Below are 6,358 nucleotides of genomic sequence, written 5' to 3' on the forward strand. Positions count from 1 at the left end.
TTCAGGACTGTAAGATTCTTTTGTTAAGTGGGTTTAGAGTACTCACTCAGTCCATTAGAGCCCCTGTATGTTCTACTATTCTTGGTCAGCATCAGCCAGAGAGAGATGCTTAAAACAATATTTCTTTATTGAATCTAAACACAAACATGAAGGTACTACATACGACTACTTGCAGGTATATAAAACAACCACAACCATAGGCCAGGTTCACAAGTAATCTTAAACCAAAAGTTGGCAAAGTGGCACTTCCAATTTGTAATTCCAAATCATGCTGCAGACGTTTGTCAATCCATGGCCTGCCAGACTCCAGTTCCAGGAGAGAAGAGCCCCCCTCCCTGCTGCTCAGCCACTGAGCCAGATCCCAGCAAGCTCCACAGCCAGACTGTGGGCAAAACATCACCAAGTCAGCAGGGTGGCTGTGATTGGCAGTGATCTTGAATGGGACATGCTGAGCGCGATCGTGCATTTTTGGAGTGCCCCACCTGCCCTCTGCATGGAAAGGGCATTTAGATCCACTTAAATGCCCTGCAATGCCCTTCCATTCCATGCCACGCTAACGCTTCTTCTGCAAGAGATGACACACACACACCCAGGAGCTCCTCACCCTAACAGTCCCCACACAAGCACAAATTTGGGTGGGGGGGAGGTTGGTATTTCACTGTTACTGAGGGAAGGGAGGGGAACATGGAGATGTCTTAGGAAGGGATATGTATATGAGGAAGGGCAAAGGATGCTGGGGGTGGTGGGGGTGGCCTGTCCCACCGTAATCTGGGGAGATGTTGCAAGGGGTGATCCCCCCACAAAGCAGTCCATGCAGACCCAACCAAAATCCTGCTGCCTGGCAGCTTGCTGCCAAACACTCTTGCACTCTCATGAAAGGGTCAGTCTTTGGGGGAAGGCTATGCTCGAGTAAGGTCACTGCCCCACCCACATACTATGAGCTCACGAGTTGAGCCAGCTCACCCCTACACACACCTAAGGGGGCTCTGCTTGTGTGAGAGCCCCAACTCTCACTAGTAAAAGATGGAACAGATCCCATCCTCACTCCCTGTGGAGACTTTCTCACACCCAAAGGACATCTAGACACTCCATGTGCCATGGCCTGGCTGGCCGCGTGTGTGGAGGGGAGGGGAGGAGGGCACTCTGAGATGGACCTTTAAACCCATTCAGAATCCAAGGACCCGGTTCAGCGTTGCACCATATGCAGATCTGCCAGTGCGTGGCTTCTCAGGAGACAGTGGACCCTGTTTTGAAGCGACCCCAGGATAGCAGGATCACCGTTTCATGGCATGGGTAAGGATGCACATGGGTAAGGATGCATGGGTAAGGATGGGCGGACAGGCTGGCAATGGGCACACTCTAACAGCTACATGGCAGCAACCACCAAGAAAGAGATCAGTCACCGGGGTACCCCTTCCCACGGCTTCCCTCCATATAGCAAGCTTGCTCGATATAGCGCCCCAGTGGCCTGTCACTCCTGTGAGGGAGGGATTGGTGGGAGAAGGGGATGTTTTGCTGTCAGGCATCGTGACTGAATTTGTTCAGCAATTCTCTCTCCTCTGGTGGTCCTTCTCATGGGTTGTATAGGGGTGTTCCCATGGCCTGGAACTCTCATGAGCAAGCGGTTGGTCCAGGGTCAGATGAATCCGTCTTCACAATAGTAGTGCTTTCTCCTAACACTGGAGCACTATTGACCCTGGTGCTCATGAGTTTGCTCATGAGCAAGCCTAGGGAGCAAATATCCCTCCCCCAGGGGCAGAACCACCACTAGGCAAACGGGTCCAAAGAACCCGGCCCACCTCGCAGCTCCAGACATCAGACTCGGGGGACATTATCTCACTTCCAAATGGGGCCATGGGGCCCTGTTTAGAACCAAAATTGTCCCACGCTGCATTGGCAGCACGGCCAGAATGACTCTCCCTGCCTTTTAAAGACCAGAGTTAAAGCTATCTCATTTTGGCTCAAGCTCCATAAAGTTGTGAAATTGGAGTCTAAGGCTAATGCCTTAACAGATGTGCTACATGATCAAAAATGATGTTGCACAATGCCACAAATTGTGCTTGCTTACAGTTTGCCTTCAACGGGCAATGTGGGGCATCTTTGCTGGGTCCATCCTCCCCATTTTGATTTGGGTCCTAAATGTTGGAAGGAAAGGACTTTGCGCTGTCTCTTTGCCTCAGACAGTGGAGGACAAACTAGTAAGTCAGAGGGCTAGAAGGTCAAAGACATTTGGTCATCACTTCCTGCTGCTCTGATGCTATCCCTTTGAAATGTAGATTGCTAATCTTAGGGGATTCAACTTCCTTCCTCCTTCTCTCTCTTCCTACCTGGCTGTTGACCTTGCAACATGGCAAGTCTCTTGCCCTGCACCATATGTGCAGAGAAGATGGTGAATCCATCTGCATCCATTTAGATAGATAGATTAGAGATCCTAAATCCTCACTTTCCTATCTAGAATGGAGTTCCTTAATAAATACCTTTTATATTGATTTGAAACAAGCAATTGGCTCCAAGTTACTTTACTCTTAGCACACATGCATGCATAACTAAATCCGCTGTGTTTGTGCCTCTGTGCACTCTGCTATATTGAAAAAGGGATTCTCTCACCACAGAGAATTTCCAACAGGTTATGGGCCCAGCCAGTTATGGGAGCAGTATTTTGAGCTGCGTGTGCTGCAACTAGATAGTTAGGTTTGTTCCAGGAGATCCATTGAGATCTAGCGTGGACACTTTGAATTGCTAATCTACAGCAACTGCCTTTTGGAGCCGGTGAGCATGGCTGCATACCTGGAAGGAAAACTCAGGCTTACCATCCTGGAAGCGGATAATTACTTGGAATGGAAGACTCGACTGAAGATTGCACTGAAAGCAGAGGGACTCCACCAAGTTACTGAGGAAGACCCGCCGCCAGATGGAACCTCGGATGCTGAGAAAAAGGAGAAGGAACTCTGGCTAATTAAGGACCGAAAATCACAAGCGATGATTGCAGCTTCCGTGAGTAAAACTTTCCTTTATGCTATTTGTGATCTTGGAACCTCAAAGGAGATGCTAAACAAGCTAGATTCTATGCATATGAGGAAAGGATGGGCATACACGTTTAATTTACGCCGAAAATTGCAAGATCTCCAATATAAAGATGGGGACTGTTTCTCTACTTTTATTGGGACTTTGGAAGATTTCTTTTTTCAATTTAGACAAGCAGGAGAGGAATTTACAGAGAGTCAAAAGCTGGAGACTCTGTTCTTGAGCTTGCCTGCTTCCTATAGCACTATAATTGGGCAATTGGAAACCCACACCAATCTAAACTTTGAAAAGGCTGTAGAAACATTGTCTTCGGAGGCTAACCGAAGAAACCTTTTAAACTCACGCTATGAAAGTGAACTGGCTAGCAACTTTGCTCTTAAAGCAACAATTGATCATTCCAGACGTAACCCGAGATGGGGAGGGAATGCTGGAGGAAATGCTGCAAGAGGGAACCGCATGGGCACCTCACATTTGCATACAAAGAGAGCCGATTTCACCAGAGAAACTCAGCCCAGAGAGAGAGGTCACATGACCGCCAGTGCTGAAATGAGGTCAGCTGGAAACAAAGCCTTCAGGTGTTTCCTATGTAACGAATTTGGCCACCGGGTGGCGCATTGTCCCAAGAATCAGACCAGGAGGTCTGGGAATATCAGTCAAACAAAGGAGAATGAAAATAGAGATTCCAAGTATACAGACAGACATTTCAACAAGAACTATAGTGTTAATTTAATGAAAAATAATGAAAAGCTGATTTTAGATTCTGGGTCATCTGTCCATATTTCTAAAAATCTAAGTTTCTATACTGAACTGTTTGATATTCCTGAAGAGACCGTTTATTTGGGCAATAATACTACAATTAAAGCAAAGAAAAAGGGCGAAGGAATTTTATATTGCAAATTGCTGGATGGATCTGTTAAACCATTTTTTCTGAGAGATGTTTTGTATATCCCTGAATTCTCAAGCTCCTTGATTTCAATATCCAAGCTAGAGCAACAAGGCTGTGAATTGTATATTAAAAATGGACAATGTGTTGTTACCCAGAATGGAGAAGTTTGCCTTGTGGGCTCGGAATTTCAAGGTCTTTATCATGTGGAAGAGCAATTTACAGACAGAGAAAGACCAGCCCAGTCCAGACCTGAGGCATACCAGCCTAATGTAATGAACCTAGCCAAGTTGTGTCAGCATGGAAACTGCTTACAATTATGGCACAGAAGACTAGGACACAGAAGTTTTGAATCAATTCAAAACATGAAGGAACAGGGATTAGCTAATGGCATTGATTTTGTACCATGTGACACTGTAACTAACTGTGTTTCTTGTCTCGAGTTCAAAGCAGTAAACAAGCCATTCCCAAAGCAGAGTGAAAGGAAGACGAAAGGACCCTTGGATCTGATCCACAGTGACATATCTGGACCACTACCAGCGACCATAGGTAATCATAAATATTTTCTAACTATAACAGATGATTTCTCAAGATACACGTGTGTTTATTTACTGAAGGAAAAATCAGAGATGCTGGAGAAATTAAAACAATATGTGGCGATGGCAAGCAACAAATTTGGCTCGAAGCCAAAGATCCTGCGCACAGACAATGGAGGAGAATACATGTCCAATGCTACACAGCAGTTCTTAAGAGAACATGGAATTGTGCATCAAACTACGGTGCCTTACTGCCCGCCCCAAAATGGAATCGCAGAAAGAATGAACAGAACTCTACTGGACATGGTAAGATGCATGCTTGCTGACGCACACCTCCCACAGAAATTCTGGGGAGAAGGCATCATGACTGCTACATACATACACAACAGAATGAACACAAAACCTATTGAAACAACACCTTATGAACTTTGGCATGGTCATAAGCCGTCCATGACGCATCTGCGTGTCTTTGGAAGCACGGCTTACTCATACATCCCAAAGGAAAAAAGGACTAAGTTAGGGCCTAGGGCCACAAAAGGGATTTTTGTAGGCTACGCAGCACAATCCAAAGCCTACAGAATTCTGGATCCTGACACCAACAGGATAACCATAAGCAGAGCAGTGTGTTTTGAAGAGGATGAAAGAGCTACACCTTCAGAGGGGGCCTACACTGAAGCAAGCAACCAGACCAAGCACCCTGATGACTGGATTATGCTTCCTGATCTCAGAGGAACTGAGGAGGAGGAGGAGACAGCAGATCCAGATCCAACCACACTTGACACAGAGACCCCCAGCGATCCACCAGACGCACCTGAGGTGATAGAAGGGACCACAGAGGGTGAGGTGAGGCGATCAACTCGCTCAAACAGAGGTGTTCCAGCTCCGAGGCTGTCCTACCTCGCAAGAACAGCGGAACAACCAGAACCTTCATCATGGGAGGAAATATCCCAGCTACCACAACCAGAAGCCCAGAAGTGGAAACAGGCTGCAATTGAAGAGCTTGAGGCTCTACAGAAAAACAAAACCTGGACTCTTACTAAGTTACCACAAGGAAGAAAAGTTATTGGCTGCAAATGGGTTTTCAAACTCAAACATGATGCTGATGGTGAGATTCAGCGCTACAAAGCCAGATTAGTAGCAAAAGGATATTCACAAAAATATGGAGAAGATTATGATGAAACCTTTGCACCAGTGGTTAAACATACCACAGTAAGGACTCTGTTAAGTATTGCTGCTAGCAAAGGAATGCATGTTGAGCACCTAGACGTGAAAACTGCATTCTTGCATGGTGAACTAGAAGAGGACATTTACATGCAACAACCACCAGGTTTCTTACAGGAAGGCAAAGAGGACTATGTATGCAAACTGCAAAAGAGCATTTATGGTTTAAAACAAGCTGCCAGAGCATGGAATATAAAACTGAATGATATGCTGCTTCAAGCAAACTTCAAAAGAAGTGAAGCTGATCCCTGCCTGTACACGAGATGCAGAGATGGGAAATGGACTTACATTTTGGCGTATGTTGATGATTTGATTTTTGCCTATGAAAATCCAGATGACAGCAAGGAAATAATGGATCATCTGAACAAAGAAGTGGAAGTCAAGCAACTTGGCAACATTGCACACTACTTGGGCATTCAAGTACAAAGAGAGAAAGATGGAAGTTTCCTGATCAACCAAGAACAGAAAATTAAAGACTTGATAAACTTGCTCAGACTGGAAAATGCAAATCCTACACCAACTCCAATGGAAGTGAACTACATAAAGCAAGAAGATCAAACTGAGCCACTATCTGACAACCATAGATATCGTGAAGCATTGGGTAAGCTTTTATACATTAGTACACTCACTAGGCCAGATATTAGTACAGCAGTTGGTTTACTTTGTAGAAAGACTGCATCACCAACAGTCAAGG

Source organism: Hemicordylus capensis, chromosome 4 (genome assembly GCF_027244095.1).
Source record: "Hemicordylus capensis ecotype Gifberg chromosome 4, rHemCap1.1.pri, whole genome shotgun sequence".
Lineage (NCBI taxonomy): Eukaryota > Metazoa > Chordata > Lepidosauria > Squamata > Cordylidae > Hemicordylus > Hemicordylus capensis.